Here is a 22,500-nt window from a genome sequence, read left to right as displayed (position 1 = left end):
ATTTCGTGCGCTGCGCTTAATAGTCACCAACATAAACATCTAATCGAGCAAAAAATTGATGGCATCATGTTCACCAAAATATACTGCATTATGTAAAACATATAAGAACAATTCGAATCTCATATGTTCTTAAATCGCATTAATATAGCTTGGAATATGCATCTGTGCACTTTTATTCAGACGCATAGCATTGTTAGTAATGACAGCTCAAAGACGTTTAATTGTATTTTGCAATTAATGAGCCACTGTAGGAAACACAATTATTTCAGGAGGCAGTAATGATCCCCATAAGACACAAGTTGACAGCTGTTGCATAAGTGGATGTGCACTGTGCGCAGGTGCACGCGTGTATACGTATATGTATGTGCATGCATATATATATGGATATAGAAACTCGTTCTTTTGAATGTATATGGATATGTTATATAATATATAAATCTCTTTCGCTAATGCTCCATTGAATTTCATGCTATAGCAAATGACCTGTTCCCAGACAATAAACAAACTCCGTCACTGGAGTTTATCGAATAACAACAGCAGTGGAATATTTCAGATATTGTTTTTACATATTTTCAGTGGTCTGCATATAAATTACATACTCGCGTATATATGGTCACTATCTTGGCATGAATACAGCAGATTTTACAGATTATTACTAATATTTAGTAGCAAAACCACACGGATCAATGATTGCAACTTCTAATGTAAATTTATATTAAGAGTAGATAAATTGTATGATAGAGCAGTTGTTCATACTTGTTATCTTCTCCAGTAATTTTAAATGAAATGTTCACATCTGTTGGGCAGCTGATTCAGACAAATGCTATGTAGTTTTGTTTTCCCTTTCAAATATTTGTATCAGATCAGTTATACTCGAAGTTTTATGAGTGGTTTGAAAGGAACATCATCTCTCTCTCTCTCTCTCTCTCTCTCTCTCTCTCTCTCTCTCTCTCTCTCTCTCTCTCTCTCTCTCTCTCTCTCTCTCTCTCTCTCTTGACTGAACACTATTCAATTTTTTTTCTCCGTGTTTTTCTCCTTGTCTCCGTATTCTTTCTGTTGAAGAGCGTAGCTCGAAACGTCAAAGACTTTCCGTATTCCCGAGCGTCATACTAATACATCATTTTGTTATTTACACCACCTGTCCTCGTCTGTTGTTATTATTTGTATATTCTCCCATATATATATATATATATATATATATATATATATATATATATATATATATATATATATATATATATATATACGCACACACACACACACAGCTATCTGTTTGTGTGTGTCCGTGTGTGACTGTGTGTGTCCGTATGCTTGTATGAATGTATGTAATTTATACGCCGACCGGTGAAAATATGTAAAGCAATATCAGAAATATTCTGTTGGTATTCCATAAAATCCAGTGAGGAAACTTTGTTTATTATCTAGAAACCAATATTCCTTGTTTTGAAAAGCATGAATAAACTAAACATCAGAACCATGCGATATAAAAGTCAGACCAAACAACCTCAACTGCGAATAATGCTGTATAGTGCTGTAGCTAAAATGTCATACTATATTGAGATGATGCTATTTAGATGACATACTGGGGCTATTTGTGGATTACGTAACATCTTGGATAGACTTTGAGACAATTGACATTTCGATTTATTGTTTTTGAGCTTCTTTTTCTTCAGTTAATTATATTTTAACTATATCCTATTCGCGGATTAGAAAAGTTGGTCCTAAAAGAATCTGAGGAGTCAGATGTCTCACCATCATTTCAGTGCTTATATTCGATTGATAATTGTTCCAAAATTGTAAGAGTTTATTGTGGTCAGCTTACAGAAACAATGTAACGCGTAGTTCAAAACCAGTATCACATCAAATATCTCACCCCAAACAAAAATTCCCGTCTCTTCCGAGCAGTGTCTAAACTAAAACAACATTATTAAATGAGAAAGTTGAATTAACGAACTACAGACGAATGGGACGAATCTTTAAATCTGAAATATTATAATAGGCAATGACTAACTAGTCATCGCAGATAGAGGCTGCGACTTCAACATAAGAGAACAGAGGAGGTCTTGTGAATTGACGAGCATAGCTCGCGAAAAACCCTAGGAAACTACTATCAGATTTTTGAAGCCAGTATTCCAAAGTTGAAGTAGTTTGAAAATACCTGTGACGTAGAAATGAAGAGGTTGGTGACGTCAAATTGGGAAAATCAGAATAGGCCGCAGAATCTTTCAAGATGACAGGCTATCATATCTACGCTTCCTCGTTGCTCTAAGCGCAGAACACTTAGAATTCAGAAATGTTCCGCTCCCGATTCTCATTCTTCTTTCACTTCCATCTCTACTCCCTCTGTTGACCAGTCTCGTTCATCCATTACTTCCGGTTTCCGGATACAGTTCACGTTCTTTAGCCTTCTCCATACTGTGACAGTAAGATCTTTTAGCAAGGAGGATGGAAGATTCTGCAGTCTTTCCTTCAATTTACTTCTGTCATGAATGATTATAACTACACATAATATATATTCAATACACTGATAAGAAACAAAATTTAAATATATGTACAAAGATTTACATATAGAGAATGTGTAGTATATTAAAACCCAAGTAATCTCATTCATCAGAGTGCGATTAGGTATCATAAAAAATGCCTGTGAGAAAGACTAACAACATTCTACCTAAACTGCCTTCCTTCCAAAGAATTCAAGATTAATACAGATTACCACTGCACTCAAACATTGAAGAGTTCTATCCTTTTAACAATAAAGTCAAGAGTACTTGTATATCAATATGACATTCCATAAATATTCACGTTTCCCAATTCACTTACATTCATATACATGTGCTCTTACAGATTATATATAGGTGTGTGTGTGTGTTAGTGTGTATATGCGTGTGTGCGTGTGTATTTATATATATATATATATATATATATGGGGGTGGTGGATGTATGCATCTATTTATGCATGTATGTACATATGTATGTATGTAACTTCTTAGAAATCAATATTCAGTAACGCATTTGATCAAAATTTTATCATTATATGTATGTATGTATATTTTATATCATGTCTGTATGTATCTACCTATTTATCAATCTCTCTATCTATATAGCTATCTATCTATTTGCTTGTCTATCTATCTATCTATCTATCTATCTATCTATCTATCTATCTATCTATCTATCTATCTATCTATATATATATAGTTGACACTTAAGATAATGTTATAATTGCAAATGTATATCATGTAAACAGCAATGTCTTGATCGTTATATCATGTATGTATCAAACGTGTCTTTGTAAATTTTACATTACATATGAATCAAAATTGTGTTTGCAAGCAAAAGAAAGTTTTTGTGGGGATTCATTGTGATGGTTAATGTTCAATGGAGCAAGGAGATCAAAAGTTTTGAAAAATGTACTCACTCACCTATTTTTGCCTTACGTTACATGGAATAATTCCACAAAAGATTGCACTAAATAACCGAAAGTGGAAGGGTGTTGACCACGATGATAATGATGACGACGACGACAGCAGCCCCTGCAACACAATTAATATTGGTAACAAAGGTAATAGTAATAATAATAATAATAATAATAATAATAATAATAATAATAATAATAATAACAACAACAAAAACAAAAACAACAATAATAACAACAAAGAAACCACAGCAACAACAACAACAATAATAATAATAATAATTGCTTTGTCTTGATATAAACGATGGGCTACAGCAAATATTTTGCTTCATACCACAGATTTGCTTGTCAGTTTCTTGACCTTTCCTAGTTGAGCATGTCCCTTAGAGGTTAACAATATGTGCATCTCTGATCACGGCAAGTAGTGGGGGAGCATCATAGCCATGTGTTTAGGGGAATTTCTTTGGAGTTTGGATAATTCACCTCTGGAAACGTGGGTGTTACATTCACCATCCCTAAATAAACCTTATTCAGGGTCCTTTTGATCGGGATGGGCTACGCGACGTGAGGAAATTTCTAAGTGGGCCCCACCTCTCTAATACTTCCTGATTATTGTGGCCGTGCCAAGAGACAAACCGGTCTACTGGGCACTTTATTGTAATTTCCTTTATATTCCTCTTGATGCCTCCTGATGCTGTTCCCAATGACCCAACAATAATTGGCACTATATTTACCTTCTTCATTTTCCATAGCCGGGCTATTTCGTACTTAAGATCTATCTATCTTTTCGCCTTGTTTCTTGACTATTCATAGGTCAAAGGGGCACGCAATATGAACTAGATTGCACATGTGATGCATCTTGTCCACTAACACTAGTTCTGGTCTGTTATGCTCTAGCACATGATTTCTTTCGACTGGAAAATCCTAGAAGATTTTCAGGTCTCCGACTTACCTCACTCTCTGGTATTTGTGCTCATACCACGTTTTGCCTCTGTCTATCATTCATGACTATCATTATTATCATTATTATTATTATTATTATCAAGACAAACGAAAATATTATTAAGCATTCTCTCCGGCATGCTGATGGTTCGGCCAGCTCGCCACCTTAACAATAAAATAAAGTGATAACAATAATTTCGGCATAATCTTTTCTACTCTAGGCAAAAGCCCCGAAATTTGGGGAGAGGGTGGAAGTCCATTAGATCGACCGCAATACGCAACTGGTACTTAATTTATCGACCTCGAAAGGATTAAAGGCAAAGTCAAACTCGGTGTAATTTTAACTCAGAGCATAAAGACAGACGAAATACCGCTAAGCACTTCGTCCGGCGTGCTAACGTTTCTGCCAGCCTGCCGCCTTAATAATTTCGGCATAATACCAGAAATGTTGCGGAAGTGGGAATAGTTTCCAATGAACCGCTGTAGCTGGCTGATACTTTATTTTTCTGCTACAGTCTGGTAAAATAAAAAAATGCAAGGCTACTAATACAGGCATTTTAATTTTGTCATTGGAATAAAGCCAGGCGTTTGTAACAAACCTTTAAAATCAATTTTAAATCGACCTTAGTGATTTGCATACAAAATTTCTCTTCGAACTCCAAAGGATGAAATTTATTATCAGTCCATGTTTGTTATGTGTTTTTCCTGTTTTCAATCTGTGTAAAATAAAGGGACGTAATCAAATATAACACCGACATTTATTTGTTTATTATGACGTTAGTTTCACTTTAGTAAATTCATACTAAAAATAGAGAAAAGGAAGAAGAGTCATAAAAAATAATCAGATTAATGAGATCGAAGTGGAATAACAAGAGTAATGAGAAAACTGTGAATTTAATTGCTCCGAATAATGAGAGACAATCCTACTTCACAGCTTTGAGAAATATCCATTACTATCCATGAAATAATAACGAACAAACCACGAACAAACTGCTGATGGATATGTGTGTAAGTAATGCATTAAACGATATTATCAATGTTGTTTTTGTTATTGTTTTAGTTTTCTTTGTGGAGGTGGTTGTCTAATGTGTAAGTTTTCTACTGATGATTTTAGCAGTTATTTTATGTATAACCTCACTAACATACAACAAATCAAATAAACAGCGTACAATTTTAGCTCGAAACAAAGCAAAAACGATGCCAAATGAAACAAACCGAATGTTTCTCGCTATGACTAAAAAATGCATGCGTTGAGTTTTATACATTAAACAGCATAAACAAAGACGGAAGTTTCAAAATTTCGCATTGTTAGGAAATGATAAACTCGTGCCAGTAAAATAGATGAGAATCTAAATAAAGTACAATGTTTCTCAAATCTTGCTAATATAACAGAAAACAAGCAAAACAACGGAAGGAGATAAATATGTTTCCATATTATTCGCGTATTTAACAACTACACAGTACGTCAAAAACAAGATTCATTATAAATATGTAATAACTGAAGGGGAAAAAATCTAGTTGCTGTCTAGATGTAACTTTGGATACAAACAGTAAATCTAATTTACGAAGATACAATATTAAAACGAAAGTATGTGGCACCTAGAAATAGAGCACTTGCGAATATAGTACATACTAGATAATACTAACAATAAATAAAACCTAAACACCAAAATTATGAACAATGATAATGTGAAAATTGTGAAAGTCAAACACACACACACAGACACACATACATACACACACACACGTACATGCACACCTACATGCACGTGTATATGGACGCACATATACACACACATATACATATATCACTTCGACAAAATTGGCGCCAGATAACAAAGAGGTAAAGAAGTAAATACATACATATGAAATCCGAAAATATTACTAAAATTAATGGATTCCATCTCAACTGCAAAATATTTGCGAAGAAAAAGTGAAACAGAAATGTGTTTGAAAAAGAAATACGAACAGAAATCTGGGAATGTGCTTGAAGTATACATGACTTCGAACAGCATTCCATACAACAGCACCTATCTGTATTAATAAATTTTATGTCATTATCTTACATGAGTTTAAGGCTGCGAGCTAGCAGAATCGTTCGCATGCCGGACGAAATGCCGAGCAGTATGTTGCCTGTCGCTACAATCTGAGTTCAATTTTCGTTGAAGTCGACTTACCTTTCATTATTTCGGGGTCGATGAATTAAGTATCAGTGAAACACTGGGGTCTTGTGCCTTTAGTAGAAAGAAGTTATATGCGAGAGCTGGCCAAATCGTAAGCACGCTGGAAAAAATGCTTCGCGGCATTTCGTCCGTCTTTACGTTTTGAGTTCAAATTCTGACGAGGTGACTTTGCCTTTCATCCTCTCGGGATCGATAAATTGAGTAACAGTGAAACACTGGGGTTGATGTCACCGACTAATTCCCTCCCACAAAATTTCAGGCCTCATGCTTTTAGCAGAAAGGATTATTTTTCGCTTCGGTGACAATCTACTTGTGCCAATTTCTAAACACAAAGCCAATCACTTCTCTTCCGCTAATTGTATATATTTATATTTACTCACGGAATAGTTTCCGTAAAATATACTTTGCTGACACGGTTTAATAGTATCAAAGTATACCCGTACCGTTCACTTTGTCTGCTAACCGACATCAGATGTTTTAGAATCAAGAATTTAAACTGCGTTTCTGAATTTGTGTTGTAAGATTTGGCAAAAAGGGAAAAAATTACCATTCCGAAATTCAACAATGAATTTAAAATAATTCCTTTCTAAAATTAGTAATTAAATCCTTGGAGTGGCTGTGTGGTAAGTAGCTTGCTTACAAACCACATGGTTCCGGGTTCAGTTCCACTGCGTCGCATCCTGGGCAAGTGTCTTCTACTATAGTCTCGAGCCGACCAATGCCTTATGAGTGGATTTGGTAGACGGAAACTGAAAGAAGCCCGTCGTATATATGTATATGTACATATGTATGTGTGTGTATATGTTTGTGTGTCTGTGTTTGTCCCCTAACATCGCTTGATAACCGATGCTGGTGTGTTTACGTCCCCGTAACCTAGCGGTTCGGCAAAAGAGAACCGATAGAATAAGTACTAGGCTTCCAAAGAATAAGTCCTGGGGTCGATTTGTTGGACTGAAATGCGGTGTTCCAGCATGGCCATAGTCAAATGACTGTAACAAGTAAAAGAGTAGGTGCGGCTGTGTGGTAACAAGCTTGCTGCCAAATCATATGTGTGGCTCTTTCGGCGGGTGTCTACTTCTATAGCCTCGAGTGGACTAAATCCTTGTGGGTGTGTGTGTGTGTGTGTGTGTGTGCATGAGTATGTTTTCCCCCGCCCCAACCATCGTTTGACAACCAATGGTGGTGTGTTTACGTCATGGTAACTAAGCAGTTTGGTAAAATAGACCAATAGAAGTACAAGGCTTACGAATAATATGTCCTGATGTTGATTTCTTCGACAAGGTATCTTTTAAGGCGGTGCTCCAGCATGGCCGCAGTCAAACGACTGAAACAAGTAAAAGAATAGAAGAAAGTTTCGGTGAAAATCTCTAATAATTGTAGCCAAGTCTTTCATACCTTTCACCTATTAAAAAGCAAATTTGATTTCACTAAGAATATATTTTCACACACCATGCGCAAGAATGGTTTTATAATTTGTTTTAATTTCTGAGATATAATTCATTTACAATTGTGTTAATGGCAAGAAAGAATAGTTTGTATATTATAGAAGTGGAATTATGTGTGTGTGTGTGTGTTTGTGTGTGTGTGCGCGCGTGTGTGTGTTTGTGTGTGTGCGTGCGTGTGTGTGTTTGTGTGTGTTCTAATTTCTGTTGATGAGATTCAAGAAATTTTGAAGAAATTTCTAAGAGCGATATCAGTAAAAATATCAGCCATGCGTAACGGTGGAAATGTCAAAAGACGGTAAATTTTTGAAGAAAACTATTTTCTTTTAATTGTTTTTAAAACAATTCTGCCTTACTTGATGATTCTTTTAATTAGACTGCTAAAAAAGAACTGAAATTCTTCGTTTCTATTCAGTTGTCTCTCCTTCCGTTACAATTGTTTCAGTAACTCTAGAGTGTTGGGAGACGGAATGATACAAGGAGTTGAGCATACTAGCAAAACTCAAAAGTCTAGAAACGTGGACATAGATTAATATTGGCTTTGAATATTGACTCAAGTTCGAGGGAGGTGGAAAGCAGAGTATAGTAAAGTAGAGTAAAGTAGAGTAAAGTAGAGTAGGTGGAAAGTAGGTGGAAAGTAGAAGAGCTCAAAATTTATTTTTTGATCAATGGCGGATGATATACCGCTTAGCATTTGGCACAGAGTGCAAAAGATTCTGCTAACGCACTGACATTTTTCGTTTCAAATTTTGGCACAAGGCCAGTAATTTCGGCCAAGAGGATAAGCAGATTGCCTTGACCCCGGTGCTCAACTGGTAATAATTTTATCGACCGCGAGCAATTGAATTGTAAAGTGAAATTTGGTGGACTTTGAATACAGAACGTAAGGACAGACAAAATACCGCTAAGCATTTTGTCGCCGTGCCAACGATTCTGCCAGCTAGTGGATTATAGTGGATTAATATTGGTTTCAAATTTCGGCACAAGGCCAGCAAAATCGTTGCAGTGGGTAAATCGATTACATTGACCTCAGTGCAATGCTCAAATGGTGCTTGTTTTATCGACCCCGAAATGATGAAGGCAAAATCGATCTCGGTGGAATTTGAACTCAGAACCTAAAAGCGGAAGAAATACCGCTAATCATTTCACCCAACTTGCCAAAGTTTCTGCCAATTCGATGACTTATAGGGGATTAAGATTACACGGAATCAGACGAATTAGACAATAAAATGATAAAGGATGAAGATAAAATAATGTTTCTGCAACTGAAGTTGAATTCCAATCTATGCATCCTGGCCTTCATGTCATTTCCCTTATGGTGAATTGTGTTGGCTTAATTCTTCATTCTTTTCTAAATCAAGTTAATATAATTATTGTGAATTCTTGACAATCTGACAAGCAGAAAAATACGTCTATTTTTCAGAGATCAGAATTTAATCCATCAGGTTATGGTTAGTGGTTAGAGGTTATTCATTTTACTTTGCCGATATATAACACGGAAATATATTTGAAATATATCAACGTTGATTTCTTACCTATTGGTAATCAAGGCTGTATATGACTCTTTAATTCCACTTATATTTCTTTAATCGCTCCTCGGTTTGGAGGCTTCTATATCTAATGCAATCATATCTGTTCTGTGACATCAAGTCATTAATTTTGACATCTTCTATACAAATGTTATCCAGCAATCACCTTTCACAAACTACCTTCAATTATGTTAAACATTATTCATTTATTGTCCTAGTGCGCACAAAAACATCTCTTTTGGTTGTATTTTTGAAGTATAAGGATAAATGTGATTTTGAAATTATTAAACGATCTAACTTGAACATATGTTTCTGGAGCAAACACATTAACACTATTGCTTCAGGTACCCTTTGAAACAAGATCGCAGTTAGATAATCGTTATCTCTATCTGGCAAAATCAATTTTAGAATATTATTTCACCTATTCAATAGCAATTGATTCTCAAAGGCTGAAATAACATCCAAAGATGGTACCCAGCAGTACTGCATGCATATGTTGAAGAACTTTTCAAACACATATATACTCATTCCTTCATATCGAAATATAGAATAACTTCTATCACCAAAACTTAATATATCTGTATGCTTTAATGTGTGTTTGTGTGTGCATTTGCGTGTGAGTGCGTGTGAGTGTGTGTGTGTGTGCGTTCGTGCGTGTGTACGTGCGTATGTGTGTGTGTGTGTGTGTGTGTGTGTGGCGCGCGCGTGTGCGATAGATAACAATACTATAAATTGAAGTTTTGATGAGACAGCAACCATGTATAGCACAAAAAAAAAAGAAACGAAAGCGATACGAGTTATGTCTCGGCGAGAAATTATAGCTGTTAATGCAATTCTTGAAATCATTTAACACCTATTAGTAATAAATTTTCACGTGTATGTAAATAAATATATCCATTAGAAATAATGTTTCCATATTACAAGATAGTGAAACAGCGACAGTTGATAAATCTTAACTTACATTTCAAAATAGGCAGGAATTAGTAGTTATGAATTTTAAGTAAGTGAAGAAATGTCTATAAAATTCTACAAATAATAGTAATGAAATTTGAAGAAATTACACTCTACCGATTAAAAAAAGAAGATGCCACAAATAAATATACTTAAGCATGAGTCATTGGATGAACAAAATTCAATTTCGGTTTTCTTGCCTGAAACCACAACAGGCAGAAATTCCCGATTAATCGTTTTTCTCCGTGTATTTCGTTGATTGGTCCTTCGCAACTAAGGTATTAACGACTGAGTAAATTACAAACTTTGCTAGACATTTCGCTTTTGAAATTGCACATATGTAAAAGGATTATAGCTACAACCTGCACATGTTTGTCTTTACATCAATCTAAAACCTTGTAGACATGAACATTATTCATATTGTCTGAAAAATATATTGCGGTATTTCTTCTGGCTGATTTTTTTTATTTTTTTTTTTAATTTGTGCTCCGATTTCAAACTCGGCTCTGGTTACATTCTTCCCCATCGAATTTTATCAGAGGAAGTACCGTTCAAGTAATAGTTTCGAGGTGATCGTTTTTACCACTGTCCAAAATTGAACAATGGTTTTGCTTGTGTCTATCAAATGATGAACGAATGGAAAAATTATAACGGTCTCAAATTTCGGCATAAGGCCAGAAATTCCAGGGAAGAGGGTAAGTTGATTACATCGACTCCACTGTTGAACTGGAACTTCATCGACCCCAAAAGAAGGAGAGGCAAAGTTGATCTTGATAAAATTTGAAATGCCCTAAGCGTTTTTTCCGAGTGCTAAAGATTCTGCAGCTAACAGCTTGGGACAAATATGATAAAGCAATTAATTACTTTCATTACATTTTTCGCTTTATCACGATCTTCTTTTGAATGGGAATTACAAAGGCAACCTTTATTTTCAATAAATATTCATAGTTTTCAGTGAATATTATTAGCCCAGCTATATCAGGTGACTATATAATTCCAAGCCCATTTCTTATAGCTTACGAAGGAGATTTGGGATTATGACTTCTTAAAAATAGAAAGGCAAAGTGTAAAACATGGAATGGCCATGACTAGAAAGCCTTAGACGAGATGCTGCCATAGATTTCAGGGAATAAAAATAACATCAGATTTCATGACAAATCAAATCCTTATTGTTTGTTTGTACCGTGTTGCCCTTTTCTTTCATTGAACAAAATTTGTCTATGGAAATCTTCTGAACACTAATATTAGAAAATCTACAATTACTCATGATTTTTGTAATATTTCATTGAATTATCATATTGTATTAAAACATTTCTTTTAATTTTTTATTTTATTTTTAGAAATTTGGAAAGATGAATGTGATTATATATTTTGCATTGTTTAGTTATGGCACCATCTTTCGGATAATTATATATGTTAACAATGGTTTCCTGAATGCTTCACTAGTTTTCCATCTCGCATTAACATTACATTTTATTATCTCTTGTACAATCTTCATGACATTCTGCTTCAACTCTTATCTCGGTTTTCTATCAAATATTTTGGCTCTATTTTTAGCAATTTATAATGGGACACTTCATACTATCAGCCCAAATAAAACAAAAGAAAAAAAAACATTAATTCCTTTGTTAGCTTAAAGAAGACAAATATAGATTACGGATAACAAAATACAAAATTACGGCAGGGCTAGATCTTTAAATCCCATCAAGAAGTACCAAAAAACCTCGATATATTTGATCATCTAGCGGATGATTGACGTCCCTATTTCCTTTCCCGGTCAAAAAGTGCATGTTCTGAGTGGGGCCGTTTGCACATATTTTATTCGCTAATTTCACACACCATTCAAAGAATTTACTGAATGGGGAGCACCTCACTTCCTGCCTTCCTTTCCTCGTGCAGTGAATCATGGAATATTTGAAAAGTGCCGATTTCTGTGCATTTCAGTCATGTCCATCATATAACTTAATTCTACTTTGCCACAATGGACAGAAAAAAAATGTTATGAGTGGCATGGCAAAGGGGGAGAGTCTGAGGCGAGTAAGAGGGTCCTTGTAGCTCTTCTTGATATGAGATCACTATGCTACGCACATATGGTTGTGATGCATGTGCCTGGTGTACCCTTATCAGACGGGTAGTCATGATGGGTATAATGGGCTTCGTATATTTTACCCCAGTGTCACTTTGATGGCATATACTGCTCTCTCAATCAATAATAATAATAATAATAATAATAATAATAATAATAATAATAATAATAATAATAATAATGTTGACGATAATAATAAGTATGATAACTCCGGGCTAAATATCTATATGGACGTACACTAAGAAGGTCTCTCCACAAATTAATCTCAGTCCAATAACATCGGTTCGATGGAAGGAAAAGCTTGCAATACAACTGTGGTTAAATTTCTATTAAAGCAGAGAAACTAAAAAAATGGAAAGATGTTTGTCATATAAAGAGTAGTTTATTTGTTAAATGCATGCTATCTCAATGCAACAAACGCAAGAAGCCGAATCAAGCAATAGGAAACCTGGACACAGTAAGCACTTAATTTGAATAGTTACCTAAACATGCAAGTGAAACATGTACACTATACTGCAACATGTACACATATTAATATTTATAAACAACAGAAATAATGCTTACACGGCGCACACGTACACACGCGGAAAATAAAAGGAAAAACACGTGTCACGAGCACAAACAAAACAGAGCGACTTCCCGCAAACGAATAAAAAAATGCAACTGAGTGACTCAGTTTAAAATATAAACAAATATTTATGCCGAGAAACATAGCTACCAGAAACAATAGAGCCCAAGAGTGTGAGGTCGCTTTTGTCTCGTTATCGCACAGGAATGCCCATTGCTGATCTCTTCAACATCTGCCGAATCTATTTACAGACCTGTGGAATTTAATCTGTTCATCAATCTGTATATTTTGCTCCTACTATTCCCTTAAACACTCACATATTTATGATCACCTCAAGTACAAGACAAAAGTTCAAACTAAACAACATTTAATAATACATTTTAATAATAAATGGAAATAATAATAATAATTTAGCCAAAACACATTTCGGATCAGAGGAAATATTAACAATGACAAATAGTAGGAAAAAAATGAAAATAATAATATCAGTGATGATGATAATAATAATGAAATGAAGCGGTCGGAATCTCATTTTGCTTCGATTGATGATACATCTAATGATGGTGTCACAATAAAAAAACATTGGTAATTGCGCAACCTGATAATCGTTACCTCATATGAGTGACAACGAAAAAACAAAATATTGTGAATAACGTTGGTAATGAAACTGAAGCCTTTGATAGTGACAGCGTTGCACTCGACAGGCTCAGACATACTGGTCCAACTCCAGCCTGTCGTTATCCAGCAAGGATACCGACAACATATGTATGATCAATGGAGAGAAAGAGGATTGTTGCAACTCACGGAATAGAGATTATGTGTTCAAGATAGAGCAATAAAGAAAAATGGTTGGTTCACAGAAGTAGAGCGCGAAACTATCAAAAGACGGGTATTGGAAATCAGTAGCAGAGGAAACGATGAAAATACAGTTCTTTCTGATAAAAGTAATCTCATAGCAGAAAACAGAGGTGAAATCTCTAATAAACTAGAAGAAAGGAACAGTGATAGCTTGCTCGATGAGACATATGGATGGTTTGGAAGAAGACAATAAAACTAATGGTGACATGACAAATGGGCAAAATGCAATCTACGACAATAAAGGCAGGGCTATACATCAAAACAAAAAACATCACAGAAACAGATAATTTGATCAAGGCAGCAACTATTGTTGTAGCAGAAAATGTGGGTGTTAATGTCAAGAAAAAAAATATAATGGGAATGACAAAAGAAAAGATCCATGGTGGAAAAGGAGAATACAGGCGGGGTTAGATATCTTCCCGAAGCACATTTCTGTGTTAGACCGAAAAGAAAAGGGGGATCTTAAAAGCGAACAAAAATGCAGGGCACTGAACAGGAAGTATAATATTGAAAGAAAGGGCCTGAAAATGGTAATGGGGAAACTGAAGCAACGCCTCGTCGCAAAGAAACCAAAAATGTTATGATACATCCAAAGAATGAAGAGTTACCTGCAGAATAGGTTATTCGGAGTAGATCAGAAGAGATTCTACAAAGAAATAAACGGAGTGTACAGATGAAAAGTTGGGCAACTGGTAGGTCCCGGAACCAGAGAGAGTTCAAGCCTACTGGATCAAAAGATTTGGTGAATGCCATGCACGAATAGCTGCACAACTCAACACCTTGTTAAATACCGACTAAATAACAGCAGAGTGGTTGACAATGGGTACGGCAGTGCTGTGCTTGAAAAATATCGAAAAGGGCAATACGGTAGACAATTACAGGCCGACATCCTGCTTACCACTTATACGGAAAGTATTGGCTGGTATAGCCGCAAAGTCAATGTATGGAGACCTGGAAAAAAATGGACCCTGCCACATGAGAAAAGGACTGCAAGCGTAAGTGCAGAGATACCAAGGATCAACTCCTGTTAGACAAAACTGCATGCATACGATAAGATCCCATATTCTTGGATTGTGGAATGTATGAACCTATTTTGTATTGCATCGAATGTTGAGCGAATGCTTGGAAAAACTATGCCGAATTGGAGGGCGGAACTGACAGCATATGGAAGAGGTTTAGGGACAATAGAAATCAGGAGAGGCATGATACCACTAAAACTGATTCCGAGGAAAACTGCCAACAAAAAGTCAACCACTTGTTATTAATGGATGAGCCCAGGTTAGTTCCCTCGTTGATACGGTTTATACTTTCAGTGCTGATATCACAATGGGGTTCGGACTGAAAACGTGTGGCGCCTTAGTCTTAAAGAGAGGCAAAATGAATCGACAGGCTAGCGATACCGTCGGGGGAGGTTATGAAGCAGATAGAAGAGACGAGCTATATTATTATAGTAATAATAATAATAATAATAATAATAATAATAATAATAATAATAATAATAATAATAATAATAATAATAATAATAATAATAATAATGATAATAATAATAATAATAATAAGAAGAAGAATATTAATAATAATAATAATAATAATAATAATAATAATAATAATAATAATAATAATAATAATAATAATAATAATAATAATAATAATAATTATTATTATTATTATTATTATTATTATTATTATTATTATTATTATTATTATTATTGGATGAGAGAGTAGTGCATGCCACCAAAGTGATACTCGGGTAAAATATACGAAGCTCATTATATCCATCGTGACTACCCGTCTTATAAGGGTACATGCATCACAACCATATGAGCGCGACACGATGAACAGCACATGACGTTGCAAGTAGGACCCATTAATTTCTTTTTTTTTCAGATCGAGTTGCACATCCTACTCAAATGGTCATTGAATAAGGGTTGTTTAATTATGTTGCATGAAACATCTATATATTCATAGGTGAATTATTGAATCTCCAAAGAATTCCTCTCAACACTTGGCTCTGAGATGCACATATCGTCAGCCACTAAGGGATATGCTCCTCTGGTTAAGGTCGAACAACTGACAAGGATATCTGTGATATCTGTGATATTTAGCAGAATATTTGTTGTAACCCATCTTTTATACCAAGACAAATCAATGTACATGATAACACTTCCAATCAGTTAAGATCAGAAGCCATGGGAGCCAGTGCCTGGTGCTCATCTATTATCATCATCATCATCATCATTATCATCATCATCATTATCATTATTATTATTATTATTATTATTATTATTATTATTATTATTATTGTTGTTCAGTAGTTTTATTTTTATAACGTGCTTTCACTTCACTACCGAGCGCAGCTCTGTGCGCCTTGGGTATGTGCTGTGGTTTGCTGTGGTGCTCTTATGTTTACTGTATTGAAAGTGTTTTGCGTAGAATGTGTGCAGTACCCAGTAGTGCAATTTTCTGTATGTTATATATATTTGTAAGTCCTGGTGTTTTTGTTATGTATTTGTCTGAATGTTTTTTTTTAATCATCATCATCATCATCATCATCATCATAATAACATCATCATCATCATCAACATCATCATCATCATCATAATAACAATAGGCGCTCCCATAGTAACATTGAAACAAAGACGCAGTCACAAAACATTATCCCCGTCGCTGCAGCTAAAACAAATTGAATAAAACTCTCAGAACAACAGATCAAGCAGAGATAACATTGTTGTGGAAGAAACAAAAATATAAAGAATGAGAAGATAACGTAGCAAAATCGATAAACATGTTTTAACATAAATACCTGCCTAAACTTCAAACAAAATAACGACTTAACGGAAATAAATCGCATATTTACTAGGGTGCTGCAAGATTTTCTGTTCGGGGTTAACATGTTGCATTATACGAACAGACAGAATCACTATGTCTGTTTGATTGTAGTGGGGATTACAGTAGGATTCCGCAGCTAGAACCCAACCAGACAATGATTTTAAAATATCATACACAAATTTGAGAAACGAAGGAAAGTTTCATTTATATAATGGAAAAGTAAACGAGTTATACAATGTAACAATATGTAAATAAAAGCGAAACGAGATCCAATTAACGATAACAAATGATACATTGGAAGTAAAAGATTAGAATAAGGAAGCCATAGAAGCAAAACTACATGAGGTAAGACGCAGCAGAAAATTCGATATTTCTAAGGAGTTTATCAAGATGTAAATGCAGGCATTTTGTAATGTGACAGAGTGTAATGCAATATTAGTTTGTGAAGGAAACGGACAGTTGTCTAATCCTAGTAAGGGGTAAAATTGCAAAATCTTCAGCATGTGAAATAATTTGCGAAAGGAAAATTATTCCTTTCAATTACATTTGATGAGGGAAGAGTGTCAAGAAATTATAAAACGACTGTTGGGGCTCTGAGAATTCATAAAATGTTAAAAGTGATTATGGAATATTTCTACAATATATTAATGGATGATTTCAAAATTTGTAAACCAAAAAATACATGAAAATCAAGTAATAAAGGAATGAAATAAAACAATAACTTTATGTTTGAATTAAACAAAAAACTCCATTTGCATCAATCATTGTATCTCATTGCCCAATAACACTAATGCATTCTGTCATCCAAATATTCTTCAGCGCTGGAGAACCATAATCTTCCACGGGGTCTTCTTACGTTGTACTGGATGCATTAGTGTCACGTCTTCTGAACCACTGAAATAACTCTTCGCGAAGTTTGCCAGTTCATTTCTATTTTCTCTTTAAAATGAGGTATCATTTTGCTAGGTAAGGTTTTAGTGTTGTTGTGATGTGCGTATATTAAACATGTTTCATTTTATTCATCTTTGGGATACGTACTCCCCCGTAGGGCATTGATGTGAAGGTGCATGGCTTGGTGGTTAGGATGTTCGGTTCACTGTTGTAAGGTCGTAAATTCGATTCCACACGGCAAAACACTTTATTTCCCGTTGCTTCACTCAGGTGGGAAAATGAGTTGTACCTATAATTCAGAGAACCAGTCTTGTCACATTCTGTGTCATGCTGAATCTTCCTGAGATCTACGTTAAGTGCATACGATGCCGTGAAGTGCTCAAACATTTGCACGTTGATTTCATGACGAGGCTGTTCTGTTAATCGAATCAACTGAAATCCGTGCTGTTGTAACTAACAGAGTACCACGTTTTAGGCCATTTATTCATCTTCGTAAGATGCGCTCTCAATAGAGAAAGTTCTGGCAGATGATGTACTTTGTACCGTGTATTTCATTTTACCTTTCTTTTATCTTACCATTGTGTATTGATGTCGTTGATTGACGCTTTATCTTCACCAATTGTGGCTGGGTGTATTGATTTTGTTTCTCATGTCTCACTTCTGGTAATGAAAACGTGGAAGAGACTACAATTACCAACGCACGAATTGTGCCTGGTGTTGATCTAATACGGATAATCCACGCTGCCCGTTGTTACAAACTTTGATCTTTTGTACTTTCTTTGCAGAAGTCTTTTACATGGGCTTTGCCGTTATATGAATCAACTGAAACAGCTACCTTCGATGCATAGGTTTAGTATCTATCTCTCCTGTACAGAATATAGTTCTAGTATTATTTTCTGTTTGATTTACGGTATCAGATGTTTCGCTAAATGAAACAACGCTGACAACGTAGTCGCTACGAAGGTAAATAAAAGTGAACGAGGGTTCATATTTCCAATGTCCCTGACGCTTTTCTTTTCCTACTCTACATTGCAAAAAGGGCAGCTGTACTATCTGGGCGTGAATTTCGCCCCATCCTCTGCATAACATGTGGGTAGCGATTTAGTATTATATACGTTTCCCTTCACTATGTTTCATATACGTTTCCTCGTTTAAAATATCTATAAGAAATGTTTGTAATTCTTATTTGATTGCGACGAGAAAAATGTGCAGCGTGCTTCGAGAGACGTAGGTATACCACATTCCACTTCCCTAGATCTCTGTGATCAATTCTGGAATATTAGACACACAGGTTATTGATCTTACAAGGAAAAGTTTCATGTCGAGAGTTTTCCTTTTGGGTAAAACACTAGCAACAGACAATGTGTTCGTGTTGACACTCGAAACGAGACCTGAATTCATACTGTTGTGGTTTTTCTGTTTATTGCTGTTGGTGATGCTGTTCACAGTAAAATATTTTCCGAATTATGTTGAAATATTTGCTTAACTTCCTGTGAGCTATTTAAATTTCGCGTTACAAATAAATTAGCATTAGCTTTAATTTTTCTGCTTTGTATCACTGCAATGCTGTATTTTGTACATTTACATTTTTATTCTGCTTGGAGGAGTGCGTGGCATGAATATTCATGATCGGTTTTGGTCACTGTATGCACTAGATATTCTATTTAGCATGACTGTAAATATGTGAAGAATGTAGTTGGAAAAATTCAAACTACACTGCATGGCAATATATAGATTGCTTTTATTCAAGGAGTTAAAGGAATGGTTGCTAATGTTATACATACAACACAGTTGATCCAGTCAACCAGACAACTTGCTTTGCATTCTTCGTGGGGTGAATGACGTGTGTTGAAGTAGTTGTAAATAGTCATCGGAGAGTTTCAAAACAAGATGATCTACAAACGTTTTCTATAAGTTAGGGAAACAATTTTCCTCGATTCGTTAATCAATAACTTTGCTAGAACTGGAGATATTCCGTGGAGTATGGGTTTCAAAACAAGCACTAGAAGCCTTTAGTGGATAACGGTCATTTATACATCTAGACATCTCACTGACTCTTACTAGCAAGTCAGATATAAAAAATTAATACTAATGTGTAAGTTTATCAACGAGCGTGCACTTTGACATAAAGCTCTTATCAAATAGATTCTCATTTCAAACTCTAAGATTGTTTTATGGTCGTAGATAACACGATAGAATTATATGAATTAAATGAAAGTTCTCTAATCATTCTTCAAATTCATTTAAACCGAACAATTCTTTCACTATCAGTTTTCAAGTTGGCTTCTGTGATCGACATCTATCTGCGGAACTATGAAACATATTTCCCTATGCAACATACGCATATATGCTTAATTTGAATATTCTTAAAATATGTGAGATGACAACCAATATTTAAAAATAAGCAGATTTAATGGGAAGATATTTTCTTATGTTTAGTATAACACAAAGCAACCGCATCGTAAAGGATACAGGCAGGACTACATTTAAGTTACACTACTTCATTGGATCTCATTCAATAATATATATTGTTTTTACAAATATGTGACAATATTAACTAACTCATTTATAAATCAGCCAAAGAAAGTATTTTCTCTTCATATGAGATGAGAATTTAATGGTAGTGTATATCTAGCAACCAGTTTGAAAGACATTACATTTCTAACAACGTTTGTATAAATGAATGTAATATTTTTCCACTTTTATTTTGCATGTACTGTAAGTTTGAGCTTATTTTTTCCAGCAACCCATATCTCATCCAGAATAGAACGTTAATTTAATTTAATTACAAGAAGAAATGAACGAATCAGACACACAAGTTTTTTTAGAAGAAAATGTAATCCCGCACACAAAACTATTCTTATACGTTTGTGCGTCTTGCGCACGCGCGCGCACACACACACACACACACACACACACAAACACACACACACACACCTGTGTATGTGTGTTGTGTATGTATGTATATGTATGTATGAATGCATGTATATATATATATATATATATATATATATATATATATATATTTATATATATATATGTGTGTGTGTGTGTGTGTATGTGTGTGTGTGTGTGTTTGAGAGATGCTAAGATAAATATGTACACACTCACATAGACATGTGTATGTATATGTGTGTGTTTATATGTGTGTGTGAGTGTAGGTTTGTATATGTGTCTATGTATGTGTATGTATTGTAATCTTTGACAATTTTTTCTGTTAAATCAGTCTCTGGTTTGAACAGCTACTGAAATAACAACGCTGCAGACAGTAATACAAAGAAACATTAAATCAATCAATAAAAACAAAACAAAAATAAATAGTGAAAATCCTCGAAATATGAGGGAGGGGAACGTTGCAGATGTAGTACGGATATGGAAGTTGCAATGCTGATTGTGTTGAACATCCACAACAACAACAACGTTCAACGATATAAATTCGAGTAACAAGCAGGAAATCTCTCCGAATCACAAATGAAGAAAAAAAAAAGATTCTAGATATGTAAAACAATAACGTTATCTCATAAAATAGATTACATTTGCCAAATAATTTTTTCTGTTTTTTGTTAATACACGCTACCTTATCAACAAAAACAAGGATGATGTTATTGTATATGCTTTTTTTTTTCTTTTTGGTATAATCCGGGTCAACGGGGATTTCTTCTTGATTTGTGTTCTCTGTTTGTTTTCTTTTCTTTAATTAGACACAGCTAATGACGCTTTTGTGCTGAAGTGTTGATATGCGGTATCAAAAGATATGCAATATCAAAGAATCGGTGGATAAATTAGAAATACAAACAGCCTCAGCCCAAGTGTGTATGGAAGAGTGTGTTTTTGTTGTGATACGTGGGTAAGTGTTCAACGTTTGTTTATGTGTACTTATATGCCTATCATCTGAATATGTGCAGAATGAACATATAGATGTGGCGTAAACCAGATCACAAATATTCCAATACCCAATACGAGAAGGAAGGAGATAGAGATAAGCAAAGCGAATGGAATATATATACACACACACACACGCACGCAGATGTATATATATATAAAGATATATATATATATATATATATATATATATATATATATATATATATATATATATATGTATATATATATGTATATATATATATATATATATATATATATATATATATATATATATATACAAAATATATGAGTATATGCATATATATGTACATGTATGTATTTACCTTCATCCACATGTACATATAGATACATTACTGGGTACATGACGTGGCAAAAGAACATGGTCAAAATGGTAAACATGGTGCAACAAACGATCAGGCCACATAGAAACATCTCCTTCATAAGCTGCCACCATTAAAACCCCGGCGTTTCGAAGAATTAAGGCAGTACGCATCATTATAATGGCTATTCCCACGAACACAAATTAAATGGTTTTCGTGGAGGGTAGTGGCGGACGGAAAACGAGACACGCAAACGAAACGGTGAAATAAACAAACAAAAAGGCTGTACAGTCAGACGTGAAGTGTGTATGTATTGAACGCTGTGAGGCACGAACTGGAGGGTCTAATAAGTACGTGCGAGTTGAGGAGTCGAAGAACGAAAATGAGCAACGAGAGGTAGAGAGGGAGAGAGATAGTAGTAGTAACAGTGAGAGGTGAAGGACGAGCAGCGAGAGATAGAGAGAGAGATAGTAGTGACAGGGAGAGGCGAAGAACAGTAGAGGGAAGAATGAGAGGGGGAGATAGATATAGAGATAGAGAGAGTCGCGTTAAAAAATAGTTTAAACTTACTGTATAAAGGTTAACGCGTGCGTTCTGTCGT

The sequence above is a fragment of the Octopus bimaculoides genome, chromosome 10 (genome assembly GCF_046866305.1).
Source record: "Octopus bimaculoides isolate indiv1 chromosome 10, ASM4686630v1, whole genome shotgun sequence".
Taxonomy (NCBI): Eukaryota; Metazoa; Mollusca; class Cephalopoda; order Octopoda; family Octopodidae; genus Octopus; species Octopus bimaculoides.
Note: the sequence above shows the minus strand (reverse complement) of the source record.